This window comes from Neofelis nebulosa, chromosome 3 (assembly GCF_028018385.1).
Source record: "Neofelis nebulosa isolate mNeoNeb1 chromosome 3, mNeoNeb1.pri, whole genome shotgun sequence".
NCBI lineage: Eukaryota > Metazoa > Chordata > Mammalia > Carnivora > Felidae > Neofelis > Neofelis nebulosa.
Genome location: NC_080784.1, coordinates 134,111,527 through 134,125,565, shown reverse-complemented (window position 1 = coordinate 134,125,565; position 14,039 = coordinate 134,111,527). Strand labels below are relative to the sequence as shown.

At 39.1% G+C, this 14,039-nt stretch overlaps 1 protein-coding gene across 4 annotated transcripts in view; it reads left to right on the top strand.

The window, feature by feature from the left end:
- Window positions 1-14,039, top strand: part of LOC131507339 (large ribosomal subunit protein uL15-like) — a 62,012-nt gene that overhangs the window by 13,753 nt on the left and 34,220 nt on the right. The window contains exon 4 of one of the 4 annotated variants that reach the window (XR_009259453.1): window positions 11,245-11,731. The exons of the other annotated variants lie outside the window; for them this stretch is intronic. The gene's annotated coding sequence lies outside the window, so the exon portion shown is untranslated. Of the gene's footprint in view, window positions 1-11,244; window positions 11,732-14,039 lie in introns of those variants that run through there. 4 annotated transcript variants of the gene reach the window in all.

Below are 14,039 nucleotides of genomic sequence, written 5' to 3'. Positions count from 1 at the left end.
GAGCTTCCTGAGTGGTAAGAGTCACTTCCTTTGTCTAGTGGAATGACTCTTCGTGGGCCCCTAGATAGATAGCGTCAGGCCAAGACTTGATTTGAGGATTGGAACTTTCAATGAAACTCCCAACCTCCAAGAGGGGGACAGAGGCTGGGGATTGAGGTAATCACCAATAGCCAATTATCTAATTAATCATGCCTAGATAATGAAGACTCCATAAAAACCCAAAATGTTGGAGTTTGGAGGGTTTCCAGGTTTTGAACACATGGAGATTCAAGAAGAGTGATATACTCCATTAGGGATTGGAAGCCCTATGCTCTTTCTTCATACTTTGCCCGGTGGATCTTTCTTCCATCTGGCTGTTCCTGAGTTATATCCTATTATAATAAACCAGTGATCTAGTAAGTAAAATGTTTCTCTGAGTTCTGTGAGCTGCCCTAGCAAATTAACTGAGCTTGAGGAATGGGTCACTGGAACCTCCCATCTATAGCTGATTAGTCAGAAGTACAGGTGACAAGCTAAAGTAGGGGCAGACTTGTTGGACTGAGTCCTTAACCTGTGGGGTCTGTGCTAACTCTGGGTGGCTTGTGTCAGAATTGAACTGACTGGTAGGACACCTACTTGGTGTCCAGAGAGTTGGAGAATTAGTTGGTATGGGGGAAAAAACCCCACACATTTGGTGTCAGAGTGTTGTGAGAAAAGACTCACAGATTACCTCAGAAATGTGTGACTAGTGATAGCAGCTATTACATTTGTAACATTGAGACTAAGCTAATAGGAAATTAGCCCCCCCAAAATATCTTAAATCACATATCTCATAAGAGACTTGTAGTCAATGTATATAAAGAATTCTTGTAATTCAATTATTTTATTATTAAAATTACTATTACTTACTAATTATTAATAATTTTTAAATAATTCTTGTTATGAAATATTATAAACATTATAGACATTCCCCCAAAGAAAATATACAAACCACCCATGAAAATCTATCATGAAAAGATGCCCAACAGCATTAGTCATGAGGAAAACTCAAATCAAAACCACCATAAGATACCACTTCACACCCATGAGGATGACTATAACAAACAAAATGGACAATAACAAGTGTAGACAAGAATGTGGAGAAATTGGAACCTTAGTACATTGCTGGCAAGAATATAAAATTGTGCAGCCACCGTGGAAAACAGTTTGACAGTTGCTCAAAATATTAAACATAGAGTTACCCTCCTTAGCAGTTCTTAGGTATATACCCAAGGGAAATTAAAATAGATCCATACAAAAGCATGTACATGAATGTACATAGTAGCATTCTTTATAACAGTCAAAAAGTGGGAACAACCCCAAATCCGTCAACTGGTGAATAGGTAAAGAAAATGTGGTACAGCCATACAATGAAGTATTATTCAGCAAAAAAAAAAAAAAAAAAAAGGAATGAAGTACTGAAGGGCTACTACATGGATGAACCTCAAAAACAATTCTTAGTAAAGAATCCAGTCTCAAAAGACCACATATTATGTGATTCCATTTATATGAAATATCCAGAATAGGCAAATCTGCAGAGACAGAGGTAGATTCATGGTTTCCTAGGGCTGTGGGGAAATTTGGGGGGTAAAGGGGAATACATGCAAGTGGGTGCAGTGTTTCTTTCTGAGGTGATAAAAATGTTCTACAATTGATTGTGGTGATGGTTGCACAACCATGTGAATATGCTAAAAACCATTGAATTGTGGACTTTATATGGGTGAATTATATGGTATGTAAATTATATTTCCATAAAGCTGCTTAGAAAATTATATTTGGGGTGCCTGGGTGGGTCAGTTGGTTGAGATCAGTTGGTTGACTCTTGATTTCAGCTTAGGTTACAATCCCAGGGTCATGGGATCGAGACCCAAGTCAGGCTCTGCACTGACAGCACGGAGCCTACATGGAATTCTCTCTCTCTCTTTCTCTCTCTCTCTCTCTCTCTCTCTCTCTCCTTTTGCTCTCCCCCTCTTGTGCTCTCTCTCTCTCTCTCTCTCTCTCTAAGCAAATAAACAAACAAAAAAGATATTGGCCTAACCCAGGGAACAGAGCAAGGTGTGCAAGAGGAACCTGAAGCAAGGTCAACCTGACCCTTCTCAGCATATCAATTTCACTATGGGCTAGTCAGTTATATAAACATGAATCAGTAGTAATCAGAGAGATGCAAGCTAAAACATTCACAAAGGTATCAGTTTACACCTCTCAGACTCACAAAAAAATCAGAAATTTGGATCTTGCCAAGGGTTGGAGAGGTGGGGGAAAGGGAACATACTGTTCTCCACTGTTGGTGGGCATCTACCTGGTGCAGCCATTCTGGGGAGTGATCTGGCATAATTTAGTCTAATGAAAACGTATTCTGTGACACAGCAATTCTGCTCCTAGTAAATATCCCAAAGAAATTTTCACATGGGTCCATATGGGATCATGGACAGGCTGTTTCCTCTGTCATAGCCAAAGATGGAAGGGAATTAAGTCTACATCTTAGGTGCATCTCAAAGGTGCTCATCCCTGTGAGAGTAGGCAGGTAAAATGTGATCCACACACTGGAGTCTAAAGCCTCTGTGAGTAGCATCAGGTTAGATGTAGGCACAGCTTCATTGACAATTCTTAAATACACAGAGCTGAGTGGAAAAATATAAACACCAGAAGGAGATATATGATGCAATACTGTTTCCATAAATTAAAAAATTTGCACACGGGGCACCTGGGTGGCTCAGTCAGTTAAGTGACTGACTCTTAATTTCGGCTCAGGTCATGATCTCACAGTTGGTGAGATTGTGCCTCTGTGCTGACAGGGCAGAGCCTACTTGGGATTTTCTCTATCCCTCCATCTCTCTCTCTCCCTCTCTCTCTCCCTCTCTCTCCCTCTCCCCACCGCCTTGCACCCTCTCTCTCTGCCCTCCCACACTCCCACACTTGCATGCTCTCTCTCTTAAAATAAATAAATAAACAAAAAAGTGCACACAGAAAACAATATATTTTGCAATAGTACATTTAAAAAGATAGCCCACTCAAATAAAAGTAGCAATTAGTTCTGTGCCTGCAGTCTCTTCCTCCTAGAAGTTCTAAAAGGTTACAATTTATTGAGCTAGAAATGATTTTAAAATATCCAGAGTAAGACTGTAGGAGAGATTCCTGCCTTGTATAGATTTTATCAGATGACCTAAAGCTACATAGGCCCAAACAACTCTTTCCATAGGATAACAGAGGTTGCAACATTATGGCCACATCCTGAGATGATCTAGTTCCTTTACTATTTTAAGGATCAGTAGTCAGGGGAGATTTCTCCAAGACAGGATTCATACTTTGGTTCTCTGAAATTGAAAATGTTTGGTTTTGCTCTGAACTGAGGTTGAACCATCGATTCCACAAGTGCAGCAATGTACCATAGCTCAGTTTCCTTAAAACGAATGTTTTAAGGAACATTCACCTTGCTCACCCCACACCCCCAGTTTTTGCATCTTTCTGCCAGTGGCTCCTAGCATTCCCTCACAGACCTTGTCTGCCTAATGTTAAAGTGGACTAAACCAGGTTTCATGCCAGACAAATTGGTTTCATCTCCTGGCTATTCATCGTTTATAGCCGATTGTTCTTGACTAAGTCATTTAACTTCTCAGAGCTGTTTTCCCACATGAATTAGGGAAATAATAAAACAAGTCAGCGATCTTTTCTAAGTATTTTCTATGCAACTACAAACATCCACGTTACAGCTCAAATCGTATCCTAGTTATTATGTATATTCTTCTGTTAATTTTCTTTTTACCCAAAATATATTATGCATAGCTTTCAATGTCAATATAGATAAATAATAGATGTCAGGCATGTGTGGGGGCAGGAAATCTCTACTTCATACTCAATTTTGTGGTACACAGAAATCTGCTCCAAAAATAATCTATCTTTTAAAAAAAGTAAAGTTAGGGGCACCTGGGTGGCTCAGTCGGTTGAGCAGCTGACTTCAGCTGGGGTCATGACCTCGCAGTCTGTGAGTTTGAGCCCCGCATTGGGCTCTGTGCTGACAGCTCAGAGCCTGGAGCCTGCTTCAGATTCTGTATCTTCCCCTCTCTCTGCCCCTCCCCTGTTCATGCTGTCTCTCTCTCTCTCAAAAATAAATAAACATTGGGGCGCCTGGGTGGCGCAGTCGGTTAAGCGTCCGACTTCAGCCAGGTCACGATCTCGCGGTCCGTGAGTTCGAGCCCCGCGTCAGGCTCTGGGCTGATGGCTCGGAGCCTGGAGCCTGTTTCCGATTCTGTGTCTCCCTCTCTCTCGGCCCCTCCCCCGTTCATGCTCTGTCTCTCTCTATCCAAAAATAAATAAAAAAACGTTGAAAAAAAAAATTTAAAAAAAAAATAAATAAATAAATAAATAAACATTAAAAAAATATTTTTTAAATAAATAAATAAATAAACAAATAAAAGTTGATTCAACAATATGATGAATAAAATACATGTTTTTATTCGGGGCGCCTGGGTGGCTCAGTCAGTTAAGCGTCTGACTTCAGCTCAGGTCATGATCCCACAATTTGTGAGTTTGAGCCCCATGTCATAGGGCTCTGTGCTGACAGCTTGGAGCCTGGGGCCTGCTTCAGATTCTGTCTCTCCCTCTCTCTTCTCCTTCCCCACTCATGCGTGCTCTCTCTCTCTCTCTTTCTCTCTCAAATAAATAAAATGTTTTTTAAGAATTAAAATACATTTTTTTTAAAGTTTATTTATTGATTTTGAGAAAGAGAAAGAGAGAGCAAGTGGAGAAGGGGCAGAGAGAGGGAAAGACAGAATCCCAAGCAGACTCTGCAAGGGACAGCCTGATGTGGGGCTCAAACTCACAAAAGGTAAGATCATGACCTGAGCCAAAGTCAGATCCTTAATCCACTGAGTCACCCAGGTGCCTCTGAAATACATGTTAAAGAGTTTCACAATATAATCATTGTTATTGACTCTAGGATTGTACTATGTTAGATTGTATTACCAACATATTGTTTTTGTATTTAAATAGTACACTCAGTGAGAGAAATTATCTTAATATGAACATTTAATAAATAATTTAAAAAATCCATTTTATTTTATTGATTCTTTTTTAGTAATCTGCACACACAACATGGGGCTTGAACTCATGACACCATCGAGAGTTGCATGCTCTTCTGATTGTGCCAGCCAGGTGCCCTTAAAAAATAATTTTAAATTAATAAACAATAGCTACCCATGTCTGTATGTCCTTTAAAAAATAGACATTAGGGGCGCCTGGGTGGCTCAGTCGGTTAAGCATCCTACGTAGGCTCAGGTCATGATCTCACAGTCCGTGAGTTCGAGCCCCGCGTTGGGCTCTGTACTGACTGCTCAGAGCCTGGAGCCTGTTTCAGATTCTGTGTCTCCCTCTCTCTGACCCTCCCCCGTTCATGCTCTTTCTCTATCTCAAAAATAAATAAAAATTAAAAAAAAATTTTAAAAAATAGATATTACTTTTGAGAGTACTTTTAGGTTCACAACAAAATTGCATGTAATATACAAAGAGTTCTAGCGTATATCATGCCCACCTCACACCTCACACATGAACGAGTCTTCCCCACTACCAACATCTCCCATTAAAGTGGCATGTTTGTGGGGCGCCTGGGTGGCTCACTCAGTTAAGTGTCCGACTTCAGCTCAGGTCATGATCTCACAGCTTGCGAGTTCAAGTCCCGCATCGGGCTCTGTACAAATACATACTTCTTTTTTTTAGTATATTTGACACACAATGTTACATTCATTTCAGGCATACAACAGAGTGACTTTTCAAGTTTATACATTATGCTATGCTCACAGCACTATTACAACATCATTGACTATATTCCTTATGCTGTGCCTTTGATTACCATGACTTACTCATTCCATAAATGGAAGCCTGTACCTCCAACTGCCCTTCACCCATTCTGCCCATCTCCCCACCCCCTCCCCTCTGGCAACCATCAGCTTCTTCTCTGTATTTATAGGTCTGGTTCTGCTTTCTGTTTTTGTTTATTCATTTGTTTTTTTAAAATTCCACACAAGTGAAGTCATATGGTATTTTTCTTTTCTAACTTATTTCGCATAGTATAATACCCTCTAGGTTCATCCATGTTGTCTTAAATGACACAATCTCATTCTTTTTTATAACTATGTCACATTCCATTATATATATATATATATATATATATATATGCATCATACATACACACACACACACACACACACACACACACACACCATATCTTCCTTACACACTTGTCTATTGATGGATACTTTGGTTGTTTCCATATCTTGGCTATTGTAAATAGTTCTGCAATAAACACGGGGGTGCATATATCTATTTGTTTTCTTTGGGTACATGCCCAGTAGTAGAATTGTAGAATTACTGGATCATTTACAAAAATGTCTATTCAAGTCCTCTGCTCATTTTTAACTGGTTTGGGTTTTTTGGTATTGAGTTGTGTAACTATATATATATATATATATATATACACACATATAACACTGTATGTTAGCCAATTTCACAATAAATTATATATATATGTATATATATATATATACACACACATATATGTGTATATATATATAATTTATTGTGAAATTGGCTAACATACAGTGTGTAAAGTGTGCTATTGGTTTTTGGGGTAGATTCCCATGGTTCATCGCTTATACAGCACCCAGTACTCATCCCAATAAGTGCCCTCCTCAATGCCTATCACCCATTTTCTCTTCTACCCGTCCCCCACCCAGTTTGTTCTCTGTATTTGAGAGTCTCTTATGGTTTGCCTCCCTCCTTCTTTGTTTGTAACTATTTTTCCCCCTTCCCTTCCCCTGGTCTTCTGTTAAATTTCTCAAGATCCACATAAGTGAAAACATATGATATCTGTTTTTCTCTGACTGACTTATTTCACTTAGCATAGTATCTTCTAGTTCCATCCACGTTGCTGCAGTTTTTATATATTTGGGGTATAACTCCTTATCAGATATATCATTTACAAATATCTTCTCGCATTTAGTAGGTTGTCTTTTTGCTTTTTGAGAGTTTCCTTCGCTGTGCAAAAGTTTTTTATTTTGATGTAATCCCAATAGTTTATTTTTGCTTTTGTTTCCCTTGACTTACTTAGGAGACATCTAGAAAAATGTTATAACTGATGTCAAAGAAATTACTGCCTGTGTTCTCTTCTAGGATTTTTATGGTTTCAGGCCTCACATTCAGGATTTAATCCACTTTGAGTTTATTTTTGTGTATGGTGTTAGAAAATAGTCCAGTTTAATTCTTCTGCATGTAGCTATTCAGTTTTCCCAGCACCATTTATTGAAACGACTATCTTCTCTCCCATTCTATATTCTTGCCTCCTTTTCCATAGATTAATTGACATATAAGCATGGGTTTATATCTGGGCTCTTTATTCTGTTCCATTGATCTATGTGTTTAATTTGCTTTGATACTGCTTTGATTACTACTTTGTATTTTATTTTGTAGTATATACTTTGTAGTATATGTTGCAATCTAGAATTATGATACCTCCAGCTTTTTCTTTCTCAAGATTGTGTTGGCTATTCTGGATCTTTTGTGGTTCCATGCATATTTTAGTATTCTTTGTTCTAGTTTTGTAAAAAATGATGTTGGTATTTTGATAAGGTTTGCACTGAATCTGTAGATTTCTTTGGGTAGTAATAAATATATACTTTTTCATAGCTGCATGGAGTACCATGTTATGGATTTTCCATGAATACTTTAAACAACTGTTTGAAAATAAAGTTCATTTTCAGTTTTTTCCCATTGTATACCATACAGATGATGCAATATTTGTTAAAACTCTTGCTATTTTAACTTACCCATCAACATGAAAATAAGACTGATGCATAGAAAAATCAACAGAAGAATGAAGAGGCAAATTATAGAAGATGAAACATAAATGGCCAGTATGAAATGAGAATTGCTCAACCTCATTAATAATCAAAGAAATGGGAATTAGAACAAGACACAAGAGACACAAATTGGTGAAGATGAAAAAGATTGATAATATCAGGACTGTAAACTGGGGGTGGGAGGGTTAATTATTACACCCTTGTAGGAGAGCAATTTAGCAATATGTTGCAACAGTCAAAATGAACAAGTCTTTTTGATTATTTTGAATTTTTAAAATCTGTGATAATAATATTGTTACATTAAGCGGTCCTTATCTTTTAGAGATAAATATCAAAATATTATGAATGAAATTTTCTGATTACTTGGATTACTTCAAAATAGTCTCGTTAGGGGATGGGGCAGCCTTGTGAGACTGAACTCTTAACCTGTGAGGTCTGTGCTAACTCCAAGTGGTTAGTGTCAAAATTGAGTTAAATTGTAGGGCACTCATTTGGTGTCAGAAGTGTTGTGAGAGGGGTGCTTGGCTGGCCCAGTTTGTGGAGCATAGGACTCTGGATCTCAGGGTGGTAAGTTTGAGCCCCATGTGGGCTGTAGAGATTACTTAAAAAAAAGAAGAAATGTCTGAAAACAGTTCAGGCTGGATGATGGGTACATTGAAATTCATTTTACTATTTTCTTTCCTTCTATGTTTTAAAAAACTTTTCCAAAAGGAAAAAGTTTAGAAAAAAGAAAAAAGGTGTGCTTAAATCTTTTTTTAAGATTTTTAAAAAAATGTTTATTTATCTGATTGAGAGGGGAACAAGGGATCTGTGCTGACAGAACAGAGCCTGATGCAGGGCTTGGACTCACAAACCACAGGATCATGACCTGAGCTGAAATCGGACCCTTAACCGACTGAACCACCCAGACACCCCTGGTGTGGTTAAATCTTAACATAACATTTATTTTTGAGAAAATTTATGCTAAGGAAATGATAAAAACTAGTGGGAAAAGGATGTAGCTTCAAAAATATTCAATATAACTTTCTAATGGAAACCTCAGTCTGGGTATTGAACTTTTTTTTTTTTTTTTTTTTTTTATCTGAGCCAAGAACTACTTTGACAGTATCCTGAAAGATGAGCAAACTAGTAACTCTAGCTCAGGAGAAGAAATGCATTTCACCCAATCACTTTCTGGTAAATGATATCTAGCAAATGCCATTGAGCTTAGCTGTCTAATAAGCTAAAACTCAAGTGGTTGCTAAAGAAAGATAGCGTTCAGAGTGAAAACCATAAACAAACAATTTCATACAACAAAATTATGGACGTAAGTACAGAAAATTGGCTCAGTTTTGCTGTGTGAGTATACTCAGTGGTCTTCATGTCTACTGTGACTGCTACTCAGTCCTGAATCTTCTCTTTATGATGCACAGTTGAAGCTCTTAGTGAATTGGTTGCAAATAGCTCCCAAAGCCATTGCTCCTGTAGGCCTTTAATGGGTCAGGAAAATATTCAGATTTTTAGACAATGTGTAATGTACATATATGCTTTAGGAAAGCTTGCAATAAGGGCACATGTCTTAGTGATTTGGGGACAGAACATAAATAAATAGCTTTTATCTGTAAGATTTCAATGAAGATATAATGAATAATGCATAGAAGTTAGTGAGGGTTAACTGTGCTGATATATTACTGTCTTGGTCAGAGTTCTCTAGAGAAACCCTTTATATATGTATAAAGAGATTTATTATGAGGCATTGGCTCATGTAATTGGAGTCTGAGAAGTCCCACAAATCTGCCTTCTTCAAGCTAGACACTTTGGAAAGCCAGGGATATAGTTCGAAGCCCTGAGAGCCGCAAGACGCAATGGTGTAGATTCCAGCCCAGGTCTGAGAGCCTGAGAACCAGGAATGCTGAGGGCAGGAGAGGACTGTTGTCTCAGCTCAAGTAGCAAAGCCTTCCTCTGCCTTTTGGTTCTATTCAGGCCTCAACAGATTGGATGATGCCCACCCACACTGGCAAGAGTCATCAATTCAAAAGCTAATCTCTTCAAGAAACACCATCACACAAACACCCAGAAGTAATGTTTCACCAGCTATCTGAGTATCCCACGGCCCAATCAAATTGACATCTAAATTAACAATCACAATTAGTTATCTATTGCTACACAGAAAATTACTCCGAAACTCTGTTGTGAAGAACAGTAAACATTTATTGGTGCACATAATTCTGAGAGTCAGGAATTTGGGAGCAGCTTTGCTGGGCAGTTCTGTTTGGGGTCTCTCATGAGGTTGCAGTCAAGATGTCAGCCAGAGTTGCAGTCATATGATGTCTTGACTGGGGCGAGAGGTCCTCTTCTGAGAAGCTTGTCTCTCGTGGCTGGTAAGTGGTTGCTATAGGAGGCTTCAGCTCCACAACACATGTACTGTGTAAGAATCCTCATGACCTGAGAGCTAGTATCCTCCAGAATAAGTGATCCAAGGCAGAAGGCAGAAGCCTCGATGTGAACCAGCTTTAGAAGTCACCCTCCACCATTTCTGCAGCTGGAATATCAAGAGCTATCAATAGCAAGAACTATTGGAGGCTACTTTGGAGGCTGGCTACCACAGATAATGACAGAATGAATGTAAAAAGAGTGCCAATGGGGGTGACTTGGTGGCTCAGTTGGTTAAACATCCAGCTCTTGATCTCAGCTCAGGTCTTGCTCTCAGGGTCATGAGTTCAAGCCCTGCATTGGGCTCCACTCCCAGAGTGGAGCCAACAACAACAAAAAAAAAGGGGGCCACTGAGAAGGATTTTATTCTACTCCTCTATTTGCAGTTTAATTTCAATATTCTTGCTTTTATATCTTCTGTTTGTCCCTCCAAATCTACTCTTCACCATTCCCTGTCCCAGGAGGCTCACCTGTATGAACCACACCAAAGGTTGTGGTCCTCTGGCTTCATAGGAAGGAAGAGAACAGGAACATTAACTATCTTTGTTCCTTTCCTCAGACTCTGTCTCTTGCCCAAATGTGAGAGTTCATTTGGTGGCCCTTGTGTTCCTTTCAATAATCACTGCCTCCTCTCATCCCTTCAGGCCTAAGGGTGTTAACTGCCCTGCTGCTACTGACCCCAGGTTAAGTCATTGTCTTGTGGTTATGCTACACCCTACAACTTTGTGGACAGTTCACTTGTAAAAAAAAAAAAAAAAAAAAATTCTTTCCTCAGATGATCTAACTTGAGTGAAACCCAGTTTTCTGTTGAGATTCTGACTGATACAGTACTAAAGAGGCAAATGGCAAATTTATGTACAGCTCTTACACCCAGATAGCCTCCAAAAACAGTGTCTCTGATGTTTGGGGTTATTTCTGCTGCTTCTTAGAATTTTGCTTCCTTTCTTCCTCCTTCCTTCTCCAGCTCACATCCAATATTCACTTGACCTTTTGCTTGCCTGGTGGCTCAGATTGGTCTTCAATAGTCAGTCTCAGAGGGTTTAAAGAAAAAGGAAGGTAAGATTCCTATCTAGAGTAGGATACCGCTAGCCCTACTGCTGTTTACTTACTACCTTCCACGCTTTGGGTAAGCCCAGGAAAATCTGTGATTGGGTATTCTCTACGACTTGGACACCTCGGTGATTTTAAGGTTGGTATTCATGTGCTGGGATGGTGGGGCAGAAAAAATAGAAAGGGCTTGGCTCTCTGATGACTGTGGAGCCTCAACACAAGCAATGCCTACCTCCAGACTTCTTTGATGCACAAGAGAAATGAACTTCTCTCCTGAATAAGCCACTATCATTTCAGGTTTTTTTGCTACAGGCAGGTGAACTTAATGCAAATCAATAGGATGTCCTTCAGATGAGATATCTTGGGTAGAAAATATCTGGCTACTCCAGTTACTGCAGCAAATCCACAGAATGGTTACACTCAATCTGCACACGCACCTTTTTAAAAGTCCTCCATAGGACTGTATGTGTCAGGGACAGGCAAAGCTGTAAGACTTCATTCTGTCCTCCAGTGGCTTATAGAGGAGAGAGACTCTAGTCAGAACACAAGATGGTGGTAATAAAAGAAAAGTAGGCAAGTCCATTTTGGAATTTATAGAAGAAAAGTAAAGTGGTAAAACCTCAGACTGAGAGCAATCCTGGGGGTTTATACCACCAGAGTTTCAGAGCCCAGAGCACCTCATCTCCAACCTAAGACCATCAAGTCCCTGCTTCTTCTTTTCTTCAACTACAGCCTGCTCCAGGCTGTACTCAAAGCACCCAGTACTGCTGCTGGGAATTCCTGATACCACTGCCCAGCAATAGAGACCTTGAGAGAGAACAAGTCCTGAGGTGGGGACCAGTAAATGGAATCAAAGGGATGTAAGTGTGGAGATGGAGAGAAGATGTGGCCCTGGTTCTGTATTTTAAATAGATGGATGCATTTCTCATAAAAAACATTCCTGCCCTTGTTTGCCAGGCTTTCTTGGTTACACTGCAGGTTGGAAAGATATGTCTGACCAAAGAACTACCTACCATAATTTCTAACATCACTTTGAAGAGAAATGCATTCCAGTTATAAACAACCAATTAACAAAATCTTTCTTAAAACATAACCATTCATTCATTCAGTAACTATTCCTTAAGAGCCTACTAGTTGCAAGTACTGTTCTAGGTGCCAGTAGTAATGCAGCAGTGAAGAAAATAAAGTGAAATCCTTCCTGTTAAGAAACATTCTTGTGGCACCTGGCTGACTCAGTCAGTAGAGCATGCAATTCTCAATCTCAGGGTTATAAGTTCAGGCCCCATGTTGGGCATGAAGCCTACTTAAAAAAAAATTCTTTAAAATTTGTAAATAAAGCAAAAACAAGGGTGGCAGTTCCTTTTAATGTCATGGGAGGGCATTGTTTATAAGGATCACCCAAGGATGATTTAATATTCTAGGGGGAATACACTTTGTTCAAATCACTGTTCTGATTAAAGGTCCCAGTCTTAGTGAAGTTACATGTTCCCCCCCCCCCATAAAGATGCAAATAATTTCTGTCCAGTATAAAAGACAAACACAAAGGTTACAATTAATTGCCTTGAAGAACATTAACCAGTTTTGTGTCTAACCTAGCAATTTTACTCTAACATTTCTTTATTAAATTGGAGCCAACGTTACCAATTTTCTGGGTCCCTACTAATTACTTAGTTGAACAAAATCTTTGGTATGTGTTCATTATATATTTGTATGACAACCATTTTTTTTAACTTTTTGAAAAATTATACTTCAATAATCTTTTCATGGAGTTTATAATGCAGTTACATAGCTTCTCTCTTTGCTCTTTTCCCTCTCGTTTGGAGTTCAAACTAGTGGGCTACCATGTCATAATGCTTCCTATTCAATTTTTTCTTTCCTTAGGCTTTTTTGGATAGCAAATGGAGGAGACTAGAATATGTCACCCTCAAATATTCCTCTTTGACATAAAAATTGTTTCAAGCTTAAGGCAATGAAGAAGCAGCAAACTCTTCTCTCTACTTGCCCTCTTTCTGCCTATAGGAAATTCTCCTGTAGGAAATTCTCCTTTTTCTGCAAACAGATGTATCAGCTCAAGAGCAATAAAAAAGAAATCTGCAAACAAACCTTACTCCATTAGCTTCCTCCCACACATTTACCTTCCCTCAGTTTGCCACCTTGGAAGCCTGGAATGACTTTCCTTTGTCCTGTCGTTTCTCTATAAATTTACTGTTCTTTGTCGAAGATACTACACAAGCAAGAGTTCTAAGCCACTACTTTGAGTTACTCTTCAAGTTTCTCCTGTGTGATGTGCACTGCACACATTAAATTGCTTTTCTCTCATTAATTTGTCTTTTTGTAAAAAGCCCAGCTAAAAACCTAAGATGGGAAGACATAAAATTTTGCCTCCCCTACATAAAGAAACAGATCACTTTCTGAATGTTTGTGACTCCAGGGCACCTGGGTGGCTCAGTTGAGCATCCAACTCTTGGTTTCCACCTCAGATCATGATCCCAAGGTCGTGGGATTAAGCCCTGCCTCAAGCTCTGCACTGAGGGTGGAGCTGCTTGGGATTCTCTCTCTCTCCCTCTGCTCCTCTCCCCTGCTTACACTATCTCTCTCTCTCTCTCTCTCTCTCTCTCTCTCTCTCTCAAAAATAAATAATTAATTAATTAAAAAAATAATGTTTGTGTCTCCACTCCCCTAATTCATATGCTGAAACTCTAATCATAA